At 39.4% G+C, this 19,668-nt stretch overlaps 1 protein-coding gene across 5 annotated transcripts in view; it reads left to right on the top strand.

The window, feature by feature from the left end:
- The first annotated feature begins 6,073 nt into the window (after positions 1 to 6,073).
- The window catches only part of Atg10 (autophagy related 10), a 282,749-nt gene continuing 269,154 nt past the window's right edge, over positions 6,074 to 19,668 (top strand). For all 5 annotated transcript variants that reach the window (XM_070031160.1, XM_070031162.1, XM_070031157.1 and 2 more), the window contains exon 1: positions 6,074 to 6,155. The gene's annotated coding sequence lies outside the window, so the exon portion shown is untranslated. The remainder of the gene's footprint in view (positions 6,156 to 19,668) is intronic.

Here is a 19,668-nt window from a genome sequence, read left to right as displayed (position 1 = left end):
GTGGTAGAGCACTAGCCTTGAGCTGAAGAGCTGAGGGACAGCGCCCAGGCCCAGAGTTCAGGCCCCACGACCGGACCCCCCCACAAAAAAATTAAATAGTTGGGGGAGGGGAAGAAAGGAAGAAAGGAGGAAGGAAGGAAAGAAGGAGGGAGAGGGAGGGCAGGCAGTCAAAAACCCACAATATTATATTAATAGTACTATTTCACTGTCTGTATGTACAGTCTCATAAATTTAAAAATGTGTTATTTTGGGAATCCTCATTCCCATAAAACGAATTCTATTTTAAAGAAATATGCATCCTGAGATAGTATAGAAAAACATACCCAGAGTTATCTTGAGGTGAGTGCTCCAAATTTACATAAGAAGTGAGTGACAGAAATGAAAGTTGCCCCATGACTTCTTGGCTTCAGGGCAGTGCTCTTATGAGACAGTGCACATGAAAGGCATATTATCAATATTTGAGTGGTAGTTTATAAGAAGTTTTTGTCTCCAGAGCAACTCCCAATTGGCCGTGAATCTAGGGAAACTCCCTGAATGAAGTTTGAACAAAGGCTTCTGGGTTTGCAGACTGAGTTCTTCTTACTGCAAAACATCATTCTAACACACCAAATCGGAAATTAGAATTTTCGACACCAGACCCAAAGTCCAGGAGTTCATATGTCAGATCCTGCCACTCACTCCTATGTGTCAAATAAGTAGACATGGTTAAGAGCAGAGTTAGATGGCCAGGGCATTCATGGGAAGACAACGCTCTAGCCCACTTTCAGCCATCTTTGGCACCAAGACATGAGCTACAGATTTAAACAAAGAACTGAGAGCACAGGGCAAAAGAAAGGTATGCTGAGTTAAACAGTCCCAGTTAGAAGTGTGATCTGGTTGGTCACTATCTCAGTTCTGGTCCTCCCAGGTTCGGGAGAAGTTGTTACCACTGTCATTGCTTGAGGAGACCAATATTTTTTTTTCTATGAGATGATTATTCCTGCTCCAGGGTGCAGCCTCATCATTATAGGTACTTCTCTTCATGAAGGGGATGGTTTGTCCTGCAAGGCTCTGCTGTTCCTTAAGGGCAGCTGTGGTCCCTTGTCATAAAGATGTTATCAATCAGTCCTGTCCTTCTTGGATTTGAAGGTGACTATGAGGTGAATGGTGAAAAACAAGGACAGATACAAAATGAAGACTTGGATGACAAGCTTGTCTTCTGCTTTTAGTTAATTTGTGGGCCCAAGTGAGAAGTCACTGCTTTTGAGCAATTGCTGCATTTAAGCACCTGTTACAATATCAATATGTAATTGAATCATACAATCAGGATTTATTCCTGATCAGGAAATGTAGCTATACCATACAACATTAAAGAAAACAAATTATTATTAAGCAAGAGCATTCACGTCCTTACAAATATAACAAGAGGCTCTGGGGCATATGTATTGATCTTGTCCAACAAAAATATCCTCATTGTATTTTTCTTCCCTGAACTCTCAGTGGAAAATCCTGAGGGGAAAACCATCTTGCTGTGCCATACCAGTGAGCCTAACCTGGGCTCCTGACAGCACAGGGTATTTGAACCTAAATATCTGAAGAGATTATGAGATTTTGTAGTTCTCTATTACTTGTAGGTTCTTTATTATTCATTCACTGCTTTCCAAACCAATCTGGATATAATGTGCTACAAATAAGCTGTTAAAGTCTTCTTTTCTATTTTGCCCAAAAGTGATCTATGTTTACTTATACAAGTAGTCCCTGTGGATCTATGTTCTCATTTACTTCTTAGGCTCTTTATCATCTTCCACCATTTTCCATTCAAAGATCCTTTGTTTGATCAAGATTTGGCTCACTTTTCTAAGCAACTGTCCTTATAGTTCCACAAAGCCAATATATATGCACATATATACACAACTATAGTTACACAAGTATATATATATATATATATATATATATATAATGATACAAGTATATATACAAATATATACATATATATTAAGAGAGTAGTCTTGAATGTTTGTTTATTTCTATGAGCTTCTTGGGTGAAATTGCTAGGTGCCTTATCAAAAGGTAAAATTTCAGAAAAAAATGAAAAGCATGATTTTCATACAGATATAAAAATAAACATGTTTAAACATTTATTTTATTCATTTGGTAGGAGGGAACCTGATGAAATGAGATAGAGCTGGTTTTTTCCACTGGATGGGTAGAGGAGCATATAAAAACACTATCAGACAGGATAGAATTTATATCTCTATTAATTACTTATTACTTACAAAGAACTGCAAAATAGCTCCAAAACAATATAAAGGTAGAATCTGGTAACCCAGGAGATGTCATAGAAGTGAAGTTTTCTATATTCCCTAAAGTACAAGGATTTATAAGTCTCCCAACCAATAATCTGGTGGGAAAAAAATGAAGTACCTGGGTAATATCAGACCACTGCCAAAGTGATCTTTATAGAACACTGAGTTCCTCAGATAAATTTAAAGAATAAATTGTAGTTCCCAAATATCTTGAAATGCCTAAGAAACAAAAAAACAACAAAATACCTCAAAATGTTAGAGAACACAAAGTAAATATCAAAATTCAATAAGTAGAACAATTCAGTCTTCATTTTAAATTGTTCAAGTTGACTAATTTCCTAAAATGTGCCATGCCATTCACAGTACAAACAAGATCCTGAAGAATAAGACTGTCAACTCTGTACATCACTATTACAATAACAATGAAAATAAATTAGAAAACAAAAAACAAAAAAAGAATAAGATTGTCAAAAATACAAGCAGAGCTACAATTCTTTTACTATGCACTCAGTCACAGCAAATTCTGCCACAATTCTTCGTTTATTTATCCTTCGCTGACAATAAAACTTTTTAAAGTAATTTTCAGTTTAACCTTTAGAAAATTTCTCAAATTTTTCTTAGAAAACAAAGGTCAAAGAATTTTACATTGCATTACACATGTCTTCCACTAAAAATTAAAGAACACAGTACTTCTAAGTCCTGTGTGGTGGTGCATATCCCGACCTGAGAAGCTGAGGCAGGAGGATCCTACCATCTATGGAGCTTGGGCTATAGAGTGAGACCCATTCTCAAGCAAACTAACCAACAAACAAAATAACTTCCACACACATTTAATTGCACAAAGGTAACTAAATTCAGCAACAAAATTCTGCAACTTAGAATTTAAGGTAAACTCACCTACTGTAAATTAGACTCTAGAATCTAAAGTAGAGTAGGAGAAGCTCCAAGCTAAGGAATGTGATCAGTATAAAATATTACTAAAATACAATTTTTATCTATATATTGGTCACAACCTGTATGATTTGCTTAAGAAAAGTAAAAATAAAGACACAAAATTCTTGGGGTTGGGAATATGGCTTAGTGGTAGACTGCTTGCCTAGCATGCATGAAGCCTTGGGTTTGATTCCTCAGTACCACATACACAGAAAAAGCTGGAAGTGGTGCTGTGGCTCAAATGGTAGAGTGCTAGCCTTGAGCAAAAGAAGTTCAGGGACAGTGCCCGGGACCTGAGTTAAGGCTCCAGGACTGGCAAAAATAAATAAATTAATTAAATAATAAATAAGAAAAAATAAAAAATAAAAAATTCTTTTTTCTTTTCTTTTTTTTTTTTTTCTGTCAGTTGTGGAGCTTGAAGTTGGCCTGGGCGCTGTCCCTCAGCTCTTTAGCTCAAGGTTAGTGCTCTACCACTTGAGTCACAGCACACTTACAGTTTTCTGGTGGCTTATTGGAGACAGACTTTCCTGCCCTGGCTGGCTTTGAACCATGATCCTGAGATCTCAGCCTCCTGAGTAGCTAGGATTACAGGCGTGAGCCCCCAGCACCGGACAAGACACAAGATTCTTGAATATGATTAGTCCTAACAGCTCCAGTCATAATAGCCCCAAGCTTAAAAAAACACCAACTACCCTTTCCAGATAAATGGTTGAATGGTCATGGAACAATAACCCACCCAGAAAATGAAATGAATTAGTGATTAGTACAATAAAACAAATGATTCTCAAAAACATTATGTTGAACAAAAAAGTCAGACACATACATATTATATGATACCATTTTCTAGGACTGGCAAAATGAATCTAGTTCCTAGATGTCTGAAAGTAGGTGGGAGAAATTAACTGCAAAGAGTAGGAGGTAACTTTTTGGGGATGCTGGAACTGTTCTGCATTTTGTTTGGGGTAATGGTGACCTGATGCCCTAAGCCTTGAGTTAATTTTCATAAACTGGGTCTTTTTTTGTTGTTATTGGTAGTATTGAGTTGGAGCTTGGGTCCACATACTGGCTAGGCAGGTATTTTACTATTTGAATTATGCCCCAACTGTTTTGTTTTGAATTACTTTTTAAGTAAGTCACATTTATGTCAGTGTCTACCCAGACTGTGATCCTTCTATTTACATTTCCCACATGTTGCTGTGATGACAGATGTACAAGCTTTTCTTTTTTCTTTCTTTCTTTCTTTCTTTTTTTTTTTTTTTTGGGTCCGGTCGTGGGGCCTGAACTCTGGGCCTGGGCGCTGTCCCTCGGCTCTTCAGCTCAAGGCTAGCGCTCTACCACTTGAGCCACAGCGCCACTTCCGGCTTTTTTCTTTTTGCTTATGTGGTGCTGAGGAATCGAACCCAGGGCCTCAAGCATGCAAGGCAAGCGCTCTACCACTGAGCCACCTTCCCAGCCCCTCTTTCTTTCTTTTTTGTGGTACCAGGGTTTGAATGTAATCTTCTGATTTCTAGGCTGGTGCTTTACCACTTGAGTCATGCTTTCAAATGCTTATGGTGGTTAGTTTGGAGGTGGACTCTGGCAAATGTTTTTGCCTGGGCTGGCTTCCAACCAAGATCCTTAATATTTCAGCCTCATAAGTAACTAGGACTGTCGTTGGGAGCCACCTGATGCCAGGCTGAGAATGTGTTATCCTCAAACCTCCATTTTATTTTATTAAAAAAAACAAACTCCTCTCCCTAGGATTACAGACATCAACCACTATGTCTGGTCCCTCAAACACTTTATAGTGTTGTAGGGCAAACAAACAGATCTATATTATCTTTTGCAATGAATGATACAATGAGAGAAACTATCTAATTTACTTCCCTTCCTTGTGAATCATGATACTTTAATCTCCAGAGTAAATATTTATTTTTAGTTAACATGGCATTATGGATTTATGAAAAGGTGTTTCTAAACTATTAAGCACAATGCAAACTAATGCATCCTTATTTTTGCATGTGAAAACATTTTCACAGTAGCTGCTGTTAGGTTAGCCCCACTATATATATATATATATATATATATATATATATATATATATATATATACACATATACACACACATATATATCCTATACACACATATATAATATATATCCTATACACATATATATAGAATATATATGCCACAGATGGTACTATTACTGTCAGTATTCAGCTTCCTGCCTCTGGCTTCACCTTTAAGTTTTAAGTGGCAGCCCTGTATGCACTGCCTGCAGTGTGCTTACTGGTGTGGCTTTAAGCGCTTAGGGGAACTCTAATAAGCACATAGCATTCTACTCTTTCCCCTGTGGTCGCCTCTGTATATTCCAGCCATTGGACAATTTGTTGGAGGACAGTGTACAGACACTCTTGAAACTGCTGGCACCCTTCCCCCAAGGTTCAGCTTGCTCTCTGCTTCTCAGCTCCAAGCACTCAGATCCTTTGTCCTCGGCGGAGGGCACCCTCACGGTCCCCTCCCTGGGCGCGGGGAGGGAAGGGGTGCCAGAGAGGCGAGGGGGCGTGGCCTTGGCACTAGTCCACGCCCTCAGCAGAGAGGTGTCCCCACCCCCTCCCCCTCCTACGGGCTCTCCTCCCCTCCCGCCTCCCCGAGGCCCCAGCCTGGAGCGCGCGGCCGACCACGTCACCCGCCTGCGCGCGCGGGAAAATGCCTTGCGCATGCTCCGACGTGGCCGCCCGCGAGTGCGGCGTCAGAGGGGCTTCTCGCCTTGCGGGTTCTGTTTCTCCGTCGCGGCCTTAGCGCCTCGCCGCCCCCCTTGGACCCTGTCCGGTTCTGCCCTCGAAGGCGGGTGGCGAGGCGGTAGCCTCCCCGCACGCTTGTACCTTCTCCCCGCCCCCCCTCCCTCAGCCCCATCGCCCCGCCCCGGCTGCGGGGACCGGGCGGAGCGGAGCGGGGTGAGTATCTCCACAGCCGGGGTCGGCGGCCTCCGGAGGCTGCTTCCCGCACGGCCCTCACCCCCCCCCCCCCCCCACACACACACACTCCACGGACTTGGGGAGGACGAGCGGGCGCGCGGACAGCAGCCTGACCCCGAACAAAAGCTGGGGAGCCGGGGCTCCGGTAGCGGAACTGCAGGCCCAGCGCGGGCGTCACTGCGGGGGCTACGCGGAGGGGCTCGCCCCCCCCCCCCGTCCCTCCCTCAGCCTCCTCCCCCCCCTTCCTCGGGTCTAGAGCAACCCCCCACCCCCCGCCGCGCAACTGGTGTGGCCCGCACCTCGGCCGAGGCCTCCCCCTCCACGAGGTTCCTAGCTTGTGTTTAAAATCTCACGGAAAGCCAGCCTTTGTCCGTGTTAGGCTGAAACAATGGCTATGAAATAATTGGCTAGGGCCCCCACCCCGAATGGCTTTTAGCTGCTAGTATTTGGAGGAATAACCTGCACCCTCCTCCAGACCTATACAGTCATGAAGCAGGGGAAGGTGTAAAGGAATAGTTAACTGACTTACTTTTCATTGTGGTTTTAAAATCATGAAAATCTTGGCAGAAAGGGTGGCTACAGGGCCTTGGCAGAAGCAAAATGGTGTTTGACAGGCCCACCTAAGAATGATTTAGGGAAGGTGCTTTATTTGACATAGTACTGACAAGGGTCAAGCTCTGCAGTGACATCTTTTTCTCTAATGGAGATGCAAATTATTTCCCCCTAGGAAGAGAAAAAAAAAATAAGATTGTGGTTTTAATGCTCTCTAGGATTTAAACCCTTTAGTTATCTAGCCAGGCAACATTGAGGCCTGTCCTTCCCTCCCTCCTCTGACAAAGTTTTCTCTGTGTTCCCAGGCTGGTCTGGAACTTTAGCATCAATCTGTGCTCCTACCTCAGCTTGTGATTGGGTAACACTGCAAGCCACACCATAGTCTTTAAGCTCATCCATTCTTCAGTATCTGAACTTACTTCCTCAGATCCTTTTGAGAACACTTTACTGTTCAGCTTGCTCCTTCGAGTTCATCAGATCTTTGCTAGACATTCACTTCATTTTGAGTAATATCATTTCACCATGACTTCCATTCTTCAGTGACAAAAGAGTATTGAGAACAAAGTACTGTTGAGAAGGATTGCTTCTCAGGGCCTGTTTTAAAATTTCAAGCAGAAACTCTGGTCATCACTTCCAAATATGGACAACAGAAAACCTTAACCAGGGGCTGGGAAGATGGCTCAGTGGTAGAGTGCTTGCCTTGCATGCCTGAGGCCCTGGGTTCGATTCCTCAGCACCACATAAGCAAAAAGAAAAAAGCCAGAAGTGGCGCAGTGGCTCAAGTGGTAGAGCACTCACTAGCCTTGAGCTGAAGAGCTGAGGGACAGTGCCCAGGCCCAGAGTTCAGGCCCTACGACTGGACCAAAAAACAAAACAAAACAAAACAACCTTAACCAAAAAGAAAAAAACTAAAACTTAAATATTGAGATATTAAAATTAATCTCTTGCAGGGTACGGAGTTTTTTAAATGTTTTTTATTGCTAGGTATGTTGGTACCTGCCTATGAGGCCTATATAATCACAACACAGGAGGCAGAGGCAAAGAAGGTTTCAAGCTTGGGGCAAGCCTAGGCGCGGGCGCTCTCTCTCTCTCTAAATATAATTGTATATAGTATATATATAATTTATACATAAATACATATTACATTATAAAATTACCGTCATTTATATTTTAATTGAAAAATTAGTGGAGAAATTCTAAACAATTCGTTTGGATATGGAATGTAACAAGATTATTTCCCTCTTGCTGGGCACTGGTGGCTCACACCTGTAATCCTAGCTACTCAGGAGGCTGAGATCTGAGGATGGCAGTTCAAAGCCAGGAAAAGGAACGTCTGGGAGACTTATCTCCAATTAACCACCAGAAAACCAAAAGTGGAGCTGTTGTTTCAGTGGTAGAGTGCTAGCCTTGAGCTGAAGCTGGGTGCTGGGGGATAGCACACAGGCCCACAGTTCAAGCCTCACAACCAGCCAACCAAAAAAAAAAAAAAAAGTTATTTCCTCTGACTACTTCTCACCTACCAATCTCCTGTTGTAGTTTTGAAAATGTTAAGAGATTTTGATAAAGTTAAGAGATTTTGCTATAAGTTGGAACAATTGATTTGGGTTATAATATACAAAAATCTCAAGTTAGGTGCCAGTGGCTCAGGCCTCCAATCCTACCTACTCAGGATGCTGACATCTGAGGAATGCTGTTTGAAGCTAAGGCCGGAGGGTCTATAAGACTCTTATCTCCAGTTACCAGAAACAGGAAGTGGCACTGTGGCTTGAGGTGGTAGAGCTCTAGCCTCGAGCAAATAAAGCTCAAGGACAGTGCCCAGGCCCTGAGTTCAAGCTGTACAACCAACAAAAGAATCTCACTTCATTAGATTTTCCTGCTTTCACCTCCCAAGTACAGAGGTTACAAGCATATATTACTATGTCTGGAACAAATTTTATCTTTCTTTTTGTGATGGTGCTAATTGTTTGGATTCAGGGCCTGTGCTTACTGGTTTGGCATTCTACCACTTGAACCATGCCCTAGCTGTTTTTGCTTTAGTTATTTTTCAGATAGGCCTCACTTTTTTTTGTTTGTTTGTTTGCTTTTGTTAATTTTCAGAAAGGTCTCACTTTTTCCCCCTGGGCCTGTCCTCCATCCACTATTCTCCTATAGATGAAAAACAGGTACTATAAGAAGGCATTCTTCCTAGGAAGAGGTGTCTGAGAAATACATAGAAACAAAGGATCCTCTAATGTTTCTGGCACCCCAAATCTCTTATTGGTTTATAGAATTCAGGAGGAGTAAGTGGTAATAGGTGTTTAGTTTTGAAGTTAGGATTATTTCTTTTTTTTTTATTTTTTATTGTGAACATACTGTACAGAGGGGTTACAATTACATGGGCAAGATAATGAGTTAGGATTATTTCATATCACTGATGTGTAATATTTTTCCAGGAAAATCTCTTTGTCATCCCTTCTGAACTCAGGAACTCAAAAATGGTTTCTTATTGCTCACTTTTTTTTTTCACTTTGAGTCGTAGGGGTATTTATAAGCTACTTGTTCCCTGCTCTCCACCCTTTGATTTCCTGTAATCCTCAATCTTCTCTTCAGAGAGACACTTTACTGATCTACACTATGTTATTTCAACCTGTTCCTGGGTTCAAGGTCACTCCTTGTTTCCATCCTTTTTTCTACCTTGTATCTTTCAGTTTATAATCCTGGATTTAGCTGAAATCTAATTCCTCTAGAGCACAAGCTCTGTTTCCAGAATACCTTAAGCCATATTGCTCCCCTTAACAGTTATTACTTTGAAAAAGTTACCTATTCTCTCTAGGCCTCAATTTCCTTGTCTGTAAAATAGAGAAAATCATAGTAACTTGCCTCACAGAATTGCTACAAAGGTTTGAGTTACTGCAGTTTTTGAGACATAGTTAAGGTTTAATCCATACTAACTTTTTTGGGTTCCATTTATCACTGAGCTTTATTGCTTTTTTCTTTTTCTTCTTCAGTACTGAATGTTGGACTCAGCCTTCAGCTTGCAGGGCAAACTATCATATGAATTATATTTTCAATCCTTCTGCTTTTTCAGTTTGTTTTCAAACTAGGGACTCTCCATTTCCCTCCTGGACTAACCTTGGAATATGTATCCTCCTACCTCCCTCTGCCAGACAGCTGGGTTACAGCTATGAACCACTGTGTCTTGTCTTTAATTTTCTAATGTTCTTTTCAGTTTGAAGCTTTATTATAAACATGATTACAAACTATTGAAGGCAAAGACCACGTATTACACACACACACACACACACACACACACACACACACACACACACACACACACACACACACACACATCTAAACAGGTTTAATTTTATTTTTATTGAATAAAGACCCTATTTTGTAGCCACAGTTTCAACTTAGTTCTTCTACATGGAAATCTTGTTGTGGGTTTTTCTTATCATGGTCAATGAATTTCTGAAATAGAAACTCAGTGAATATGGTCCTTTTCCAGAGTTTGGGGGTCATGTAGCTGTATTTCTTAGAGACAGCATCAAAAGTAGATGTGATAAAGTTACCCAGGGTGAAAGAGCAGCCCCTGGTCTCAGTGTTACAGTCATTAATGCTGGACATCAGCAGCAACTTCTTTGGAATAGTCACTAAGATGATGCCAGTGCATCTGGGGATAGGGATGAGGCACTACCACAGAACCATAGTGGCCTGTCACCTTGCATGGAATGAGTCATGGCTTTTGTTCCCACAGAGACTTTTCTGCACAGGGACAATGAAGAGTTTGGCCAGGTTGATGCTCCCTTGGATGGCCATGGCCACTTGGAATACTTAACTCTTAGACTGAGGTGGACATTACTGAACCCAGTGCTTATACATGTCTTTAGCCTGGTTCAGTAGCCAGCACATGGCTGCTCCTTCACTAGCATAATCTTCACAATATTATACTTGAGATACGTTCTCAGGAAAATGTCAATAAATCCCAGATTCATTCCTGGGTAGAGAATAAAGATCAAGGATTTGGTCTTTATGTCCTTGAGTAGGTGGCTCAGGTAACTGGAAATCCACTACTTGTCTTTGACTTGCCTCGAAGGACATGGACTGCTGTGGATCCTCCTCAGCCTCCTATTCCTGTGCCTCACACTCCTTATCCCTCCCAACCAGCATCACCTGATAGTTGGTGCCCTCAGTGGAAACGAACTATTTATGTATATCTTGAAGAGTGTTAACAAGAGTGGGGCAAGTCAGTGGCTCACATCTGTAATCTTAACTACCCAGAAGGCTAAGATCTGAGGACAATAATTTGAAGGTTGGTAGACAAATCCCAGAGCCACTTACCTCCAGTAAACTAGGAAAAAGCCAGAAGTAGAGTTGAAGCTAAAGTGGTAGAGTACCACTTTAAAATGAAAAAAAAAAAAAAAAAAGCAAGAGCCAGAGGCCCTTAGTTTAAGACCCAGTACTTGTGAAAGAGAGAAGGAACAAAGAAAGGAGAGTGAGAGGGAAAGGGAGAGGGAGAGGGAGGGAGGGAGGGAGTGACTGAGGGACAGACTGTAGACAGACAGACAGACAGACAGGGAGAGGGAAGGAGGAGGAAGAAGAGGAAAAGGGAGGGAGGGAAAAGGAGGAAGGGAAAGAAAGAAAAGAGATCAGGCCATTATCTTGGCACACGCCTGTAATCTCTTCATCAGCCTTTGTAGAGGTTGAGTTCAATAATAGCTCAGGGAAAGTTAGAAAAGTATGAAAACAAAGGGCTTCTGGCAAGGCTCAAGTGATAATGCACTGGCCTACACCACACCCTGTAAATAAACAAACAAAAACTCAAGATAATTCTGTGATTAAGTATAATGTTTTCCTTCTATTATTTCCTTTTTCTCTGTTGCTTGTAATTTTAAATTTATTTCCTATTTTGTTCAAAAGTGTTTGAGGTACCTAACCATGTGTAATTTAATTAAAAATGGCAAATTGGGAATATGAAAATATGAAACTTAGATGAGATTAGGATGAGATACATGGAAAGTGTATTTGAAAATTTTTATATTTTTGTTTCATTTGTACAGTTGTTAAGCAGGCCACAGACTAAGTTCTAGGCTTCATGGTGATCAAAGAAAATATGGAAACATACCACTTACTCTGCTAACACATAATTTCCCCTGATAAGACAATTGGGAAGCCATTGCCTTAGGAGACTCCATCATTGTGGGTCCCCACATAAGCAAACCCAAATTCAACTCAGTGGAAACTGTCATATTCTAGGAAACAAAAATTAAGCTTACCCACTGACTGAACTCTAAGTATTTTCCACTGGAATGATCTAAATAAGGCTACTGCTGTCCTTTAACTATATATTTACTTTATGTTGTTAGGCATAAAACTCTTGCCTTGTAGCCTTTGTGAAGTCCCAGACTACTTGTATTCTTAAGCTGCCTGATTTGTGAATTAATAATACTCAAATTCTTTAAACTCAAATTCAGTTCCTGGGCTTGTGCTCTCACTTTTTTGCTTAAGGCTCTTTTGCTCATGGCTGGTACTCTACTACTTGAGCTACACCTATACTTTGGACATTTTGCTGGTTAATTGTAGATAAGAGTCTCTCAGATTTGTCTGTCCAGACTGGCTTCCAACCTTGATGCAATTATCTTAGCATCCTGAGTACCTAGGATTATAGGTGTGAGCCTCAGGGTGTCCAGCTACAAAACAATTGTTAAAAATTTTAACTTGGTTTGTCTTCTAATACTTGGAAATAAAGTGAAATACAATTTGTGATCAAAGATTTTGAAGCATACTCCGAGAAATCCTGGAGTTATGTTCTCTAGACTTTGTTAAGCTAATAACTGACTTTCTCAAAGGCGACTTTGTTGTGCCTTCCCCTCCCACCACCTCCCCTCCCCTATACTGAAGACTGAACCCAGACAATGCTATACAAGTGTTCTACCACTTAGTTATGTCCACAATCATCTTCTGCCATTTTTATGGACTGTTCTTCAACATCTGCTATAGATTATTATTATACTGGTCCTATAATATGCCCTACCTTCCTTTGCTCATCTATCAACTTTTTTCATATCTATGGGTCTTACGTTCTGTTTATCTATCATCGATTTATCTTTATATCAACTATTTACCTATTTTTCTCTACCTTTTACTCTTTTTGGCTCTGTCTTTTAAGGAACTTTACTAGTTTTGGGAATGCATGTATCTTCACCTGGTTGGCCCTATATAGATTTCAAAATTCAGTTGTTCAAGAATTGCATTCAAGCTGGGCATCCAAGGCTCATGTTGTAAGTCTAGTTACTCAGAAGTCTAAGATCAGAAGATTCAGGTTTGAAGCCAACAAAGGCAGACAAATACAAGAGACTCATATCCAATTAACTGGCAAAAAGCTAGAAGTAGAGATGTGGCTCAAGTGATAGAGAGCCAGCCAAGAGTGCTAGAGCTAAAAACAAGAATGTAAATGAGGCCCTGTCAACCTCAATACATACTCAAAAGTAATTAAGGCATTCAAGTCTTTAAAACTCCATTTGTTGAAATCTTCCGTGATTTTTGTAGGTAGAGTTGGGTATTTCCATGAAGACACAGAGCAAGTAATAGGGTTTTATAAATGCTGAGTAAATGAATGAAAGATTTCTAGAAATAAGGTACATTGATCTCTGAACAACGACTTTACAAAAAGAAAAATTTTAAGGGAATTTTTTTTTGCCATTATGAAATGTCCAGCCATTTACCCACCCTCCCCACCAAAAATGGCATTCGGTAGTATAAAATCATATTATTCTGTCTATACTCAGACTAGAACTGACAATATAGCTTCTTTTAGCATGTTCAGATTTTCTTATTTCCTGGTCATCTAGTTCTGGGTTCATTACCATATGTACTTACCAGAGTTTGTTCAAAGACAGCAAGAGAGTTTGAATTGGTAAATCAGCTCAATTCATGAACATTGGTGGTTTATTTCTCAAATGCTTTACTTCAATTAAGTGTGTTTATTTAAAATATAAATATATGGCTTAAATATGCACTCATTATCATAAAAATAATCATACAGAAGTACTAACACTGAAAAAGTAACTGGGAATATATACAAATACAACTGAATGGGAAAATATCCAATTGAATAGGTTTGAAAGTTGAATTGAAGATACTGTAAAGGCAGAGATATGCAGTGTATATTTATTTAATGTTTGCCATATGGAAGCAAAGTATATTGTCTGATATTTCTTGTGGAGAAGATAGTTAAGGCTAATTTGGTTTTTCCTATGTAGGTAAACTCTCCCCCCCTCCCCCTTGAATCACACCCTCAATCTTTTGACTTTATTTTTCACATAGGCTCTTTTGTCTGTGGTCTCAGACTTGATCCTTTTATTTCTATTTCTCAAGAATCTGGGTTACAGGCATGTGCTACCTCATGTACTTTATTATTTTTTTTAATTTGTTATTATTTTTGCTAGTACTGAGTCTTGAATTCAGGGCTTTCACTCTTGGTTGGCTTTTGCTCAAGGCTGGTGCTCTATCATTTGTGCCATACCTCCACTTCCCGCTGTTTGCTGACTTATTAGAGATAAGAGTCTCTAAGTCTTTTCTGCCTGGATTGACTTTAGATCTCAGCCTCGTGAGTAGCTAAGATTACAGGCTTGATTGAGCCAGTGGCATCTGGCTGATTCTTTTTTTTTTTTTGTCTCAGTTTTCTAGAATTTCTCAAATGTTTGTTAATAATTTAAAACATTTATTTTGACTGCAAAATTGGTTAATCTTTTCAGCCTTTATATTTAAATTTGTACCTTGCTTCCCTTCTCTAAAATTTGAGGAGTTCTGCACAAAGACAAGATAGACCCTTTTAGGTAAGTGATTAACCAATCTAAATAAAATCAAGCTGAATTGTTTCTCTAGCTAGTAATCTCTTTCCTGTCTCGGTCCCCTGTCTCCTCTTCCCTCTTCCCTTCTTTCCCTTTTCTTTTCTCCCTTCTCTCCTCTACCCCCTTTCTGACAGTCTAGCTGGGTTGTACAGGCTTGTCTTGAAATCTTGGGCTCAAATGATCTAGTCATTATGTCTCAGCCTTGCAAATATCTAGGGCTACACTTTCAGACTTGTGCTGCTATGCCCTATTTGAAAATGCATTTAAAAAAAAATAAAATAAAATAATGGATGTCTAGAGTTATAGTAATATGAAATTCTTGCCAGGAAGGAGAAGCATAGAGGAAGTTACCTTTCTTAGTAAAAAATATTCTTTAATATTTAAATATATATGAATTTTTTTCTGTAATATTCACACTTTTTATAAATTATCTTAAGTTCTGGGAAATTCATGTTTCCTGCCATATTTTGATCACATTATGATATACACTGATTAATAGTTTTATACATATTAGATACTTAAAAATCACATAAAAATACTCAGAATAGTAATGGAAAAATTATTTGAAAAAATTGTTTGAACAATGATCGTATACAGTGTTAGGATTCACTAGGGCTGCTTTCCTAAAAAGATATATCTGAGTGTCAACAGAATACCTTTCTTTTGGGCGGGGGGGAGGTGTCTGGTCATGGGGCCTGAACTCTGGGCCTGGGCACTGTCCCTCAGCTCTTCAGCTCAAGACTAGCGCTCTACCACTTGAGCCACAGGGCCACTTCCAGCTTTTTTCTTTTTTGCTTATGTGGTGCTGAGGAATTGAACCCAGGGCCTCATGCATGCAAGGCAAGCGCTCTACCACTGAGCCACTTTCCCAGCCGTAGAATAAGTTTCTTTACACTGTCTTGTTCAATGCTTAATCTGTAGTTTGAAAAGACTGCTTTTACCTGGTGGGGATGTTGTGCTCAGGGGCAGGACGCCCAACAAGAAGACCACCAAGAGTCAGACTTTACAGATGTTTAAAGTTTTATTTAGATGGGCTGCAGCTCCGGCCTCTTCCAACACAGGGCTTATAAAGGCACACAACCAACCAGGTGTTTGGATTACCACCACGTGTTGCTCTGCTAGACAGAATTTGCTGATCTTAGGTTTAGTTTAAACAAGCAACAAGTGGTCATTGCCTCAAGTACTTTAACCCTTCAGGGAAACATGAAACATGACTTTGTCTTTCTAATCTTTCGACTCTGCTGAAATTTTGGTTGGGCTTTAAATAAAGGCAATGGTTCAGCTAGAGTAAGACTCACGAAAAATAGATGTATTAACAAGTTATACTTGATGATATGTGGAGCTCTGACACACTTCCAACTTTCATTTAGAATTATAAATGAAAGGTTTATTGTTTAAGATGAGATGTAATTTGGAAATTGTGTTTTACTTAGTGATCCCTTATGTTCTGTTGCCACCTCTATTTTGAATTTAGTTTAAGCCAGCCTAAGTCTGGAAACGTAGGTGGTTCACACATCTGAGTGAAATTTTGTTTTGACTAATATATAATATATAATAGCTCAATAAATCTCAACTACAGGGCTTAGGGGATTTTATTTTTTGTTCTATTTTGTTAGGGGTTAAAAATACCCTAAATATATTTTGTTTCTGAATTTATACTTACAAAATAAGGATTATTCTTATTATTGCTTAGTATACCACAGGTATTTCTATTTTGGCCATATTTCATCCATTTTCGAAGAGGAAGTTTTAAGACTATAATTTCTATCTCTTATTAGTGAATGAATTTGGTGAAGGATCAGAGAGTATAACAACTTGGAAAATACATGTAAAATGTTGATTGAATTATATTTTTATTTTTAATGAATTGAAATACTCTTACTTGAGCAAAGAAACAACTAGTGATATTTCATTATACTACATTATGATGATTCAAGTTGAGATAGATATCCTTTTAATATAGTGCAGCTTCCAATTTTGTAATCAAGCAATGTTTGTATTATTGTATGTAATATCCTTCAGCAAAACCCAGTTCTTAGGTATTTAAAAATTTTCAACCAAATATTAATTAGTGTTTTGATGTTCAATCATCTTGCTAGTAGCACAGTGCTATTAATTAGATAAACTAAGTCTTTTGAGTGAAATTTTGTTTCGACTAATAGTTTTAATAGTTCAATAAGTCTCAACTACAGGGCTTAGGGGATGGAGTGTTTTTATTTTATTTTTTGTTCTATTTTGTTTTTAAATTTGGGGTTAAAAATACCCTAAATATATTTTGTTTCTGAGTTAAACCTCAATTTATTTCTCTTTTTTCTTTTCTCTTTTCTTTTCCTTCCTTCTTTCTTTGCTTCCTTCCTTCCTTCCTCTCTCTCTCTCTTTCTTTCTTTTGTAGTGTGTATGTGTGTGTGTGCATGTGTCCTAGGACACACCCGTGTCCTAGTCCTAGGGCTTGAATTTAGGGCCTGGGTGTGATCCCTGAGTTTTTATGCTCAGGGATAGTACTTTACCACTTGAACCACACCTCCACTAATGCCTTTTCTGGAAGTTAATTGGAGTTAAGAATCTCAGGAACTTTTCTGCCAGGGCTGGCTTTGAACCATAATCCTCAGATCTCAGCCTCTTGAGTACCTAGGTATGGAGCCTGGCTAACATCAGTTGTCTTTGATTTAATATCTCAGTATCATGATCATCTTACATACAGTTGGAAATTACTTTTTAAATTCCATTTTCTAATTCTAGTTCCATTTTGCTCTTCTTTTTCTTCTAGTTCTGCATTCTCACTCTGGGTTCTTTTATCATCAATGTAATGCTGATATTGAACCAATAGTCTTACCCTAGACTGTTCTTTTCCTTTTGAGTTCAAGACTTATCTCAAAATTCATGTCCCACAAACATTTCAAACTCAGATTCATTTTTCACTAAATGAAATCTACCTATCTCTGCTTACCTGTTCAAGAGTCTTCATTGCGGCCAATATACCATTAGCTAAAGTTGGAAAGTTTGGAATCATTCTCAAATCATTCCTCTAGTCCTCATCTACCAAGACCATTCAGTTTAAATAGATATATTACCAAACTCTTATTTGGATCCCTCTCCTTTTGTTTCAGTCTTTTGTTTCTCAGTCTTTGGCTAGTTTAGTGTTCTCTCTCTCTCCCCCCATCTCTCTCTCTTTCTCTCTCTGTCTCTGTCTCTCTGTCTCTCTCTGTCCATCTGTCTGCCTGTCTGTCTCCTCTCTTTCCTCTCTTTTCTCCTTTCCTCCTTTCCTTTCACTCCTCTCTTTCTCCTCTCTCCCTTCTCTTTCCTGAATAAGGCTTTCAACTGATTTTATTCAGTCAGGCCTGGGAAGCCATTATGTAAATCTGGCCTATGGACTCTAGTTTTCCTTAGAGTCTCAGGCTGAGAGGTATTACAGTCTTCCCTCAGAACCAGTTCTCCAAAAACCCTTCCTTAGTCCATCTCTAGATTTCTGTTAACAAGAGTTTCTCAATTACCAGATTTAGCTTTTATTCACACTTCTGCACATTACTAAGTCCCTCATCTCCCTCCTTTTGCTCAATTAACTCCTATTTTTTTTCTTTCTTAGTGCTTTTGAGGTATCATTTTTCTCAGCTTGTCCCTAAACTGAATTTCAGCATCTTATAAACTGTATTTCTTTTAACCTGGAGATTTCACTTACATCTCTGAAATTTCACTTACATCTCTGAAATGTTTGATTTCCAGTGGAAATCTTTGCAGCTGTTTGCTGCATCAGATTCAAATATCTTATCTTCTTCCCATTTTCCCACTATTCTTTCATTATAGTTTTAAAATCTCATTGATGTCTTATATTCCTTGATATCTGCATATTTTCCTGATGTCTTCAACATTCTTTGTCTTTTCCTTTCCTACCTAACCCAAACCAGCCTGTTCTCCTACTGCTGTCTCACTGTATTTTCCACTCTGATCTCACCAAGGACAACCTGCATATCCATTGTAAGGAAATTTACCTTACTACTAACCATCTATACATTTAACTACTCTCTGTGGAGTAAGTTATTAAAAATGTTACCATGAAAATGTATCTCACAATCAAAAGACATAAGAAACCTTGAGTTAAATTGTTCTTACTACAGTGTGTACTGTGGATCTCCAGGTTAGGTGTAGTGATTTGATATAATGTAGATCAGTTTTCACATATAAATCTTGCATGATAGCCTTTTCACAGATCACTACTTCCACTAACTTGTTTTTTTTTTTTTTTTTTTTTTGTCGGTCGTGGGGCTTGAACTCTGGGTCTGGGTGCTGTCCCTCAGCTCTTCAGCTCAAGGCAAGCGCTCTACCACTTGAGCTACAGCGCCACTTCTGGTTTTCTGGTGGTTTATTGGAGATAGGAGTCTCATGGTCTTTCCTGCCCGGGCTGGCTTTGAACCTCGATCCTCAGATCTCAGCCTCCTGAGAAGCTAGGATTACAGGCATGAGCCACCAGTGCCCGGCTCTAACTTGTTTTAAAAAAAAAAAAAAAGCTGATTTTTAAAACAAATCTGAAAAACCTTTTGAGGGGAAAGTGCTTTGTTTCTATACCCAATAAGAGTCAAAGTATGAAGACTGCTGGTAACCTCCACTTCTTTGATACCAGTTTTAGGTCACTTCTTTAGAATCATGTTAAAAATCTCTGTTCCTTTGAGGTTCATGTAATTGAGTTCTATAAACTGTGGCAAGGTGGATTTTTTTTCTCACTGTCTCACTCAGTAGAAGCAGCTGCCTTTAGTATCTTCATCTTGAGAAGGAATCCAGGAACTGGAGTGTGGTTCAATTTGCCTATAAAGTGTGAGGCACTAAATCCCAGTACTGCCAAAAATAAAAGAAAGAATCCAAGTTGTATAATTTCTTGAAACTTTTGTGCTCTAATTATATTCATCCTCAAGCTACTTCACGGCCTTTCTGGACCTTTGTGTCCATCAGCTTCTCCTTAAATTCTGTCTTCCCCTTTCCATTATCATTCTATATCTATACTCATTTTCTCTCCCCCCATTTCCCTCATCATTTTATGTCCACACTCATTATCTCAGGCACTCCGATTCCCCACTGTCTTCTCACTCTGCAGCACATCTTGCCTGCCCCTACATAAC

Source organism: Dipodomys merriami, unplaced genomic scaffold (genome assembly GCF_024711535.1).
Source record: "Dipodomys merriami isolate MVZ:Mamm:240054 unplaced genomic scaffold, mDipMer1.0.p SCAF_20, whole genome shotgun sequence".
Lineage (NCBI taxonomy): Eukaryota > Metazoa > Chordata > Mammalia > Rodentia > Heteromyidae > Dipodomys > Dipodomys merriami.
The sequence above is the reverse complement of the archived record's forward strand: the minus strand, read 5'-3'. Positions and strand labels throughout refer to the sequence as shown.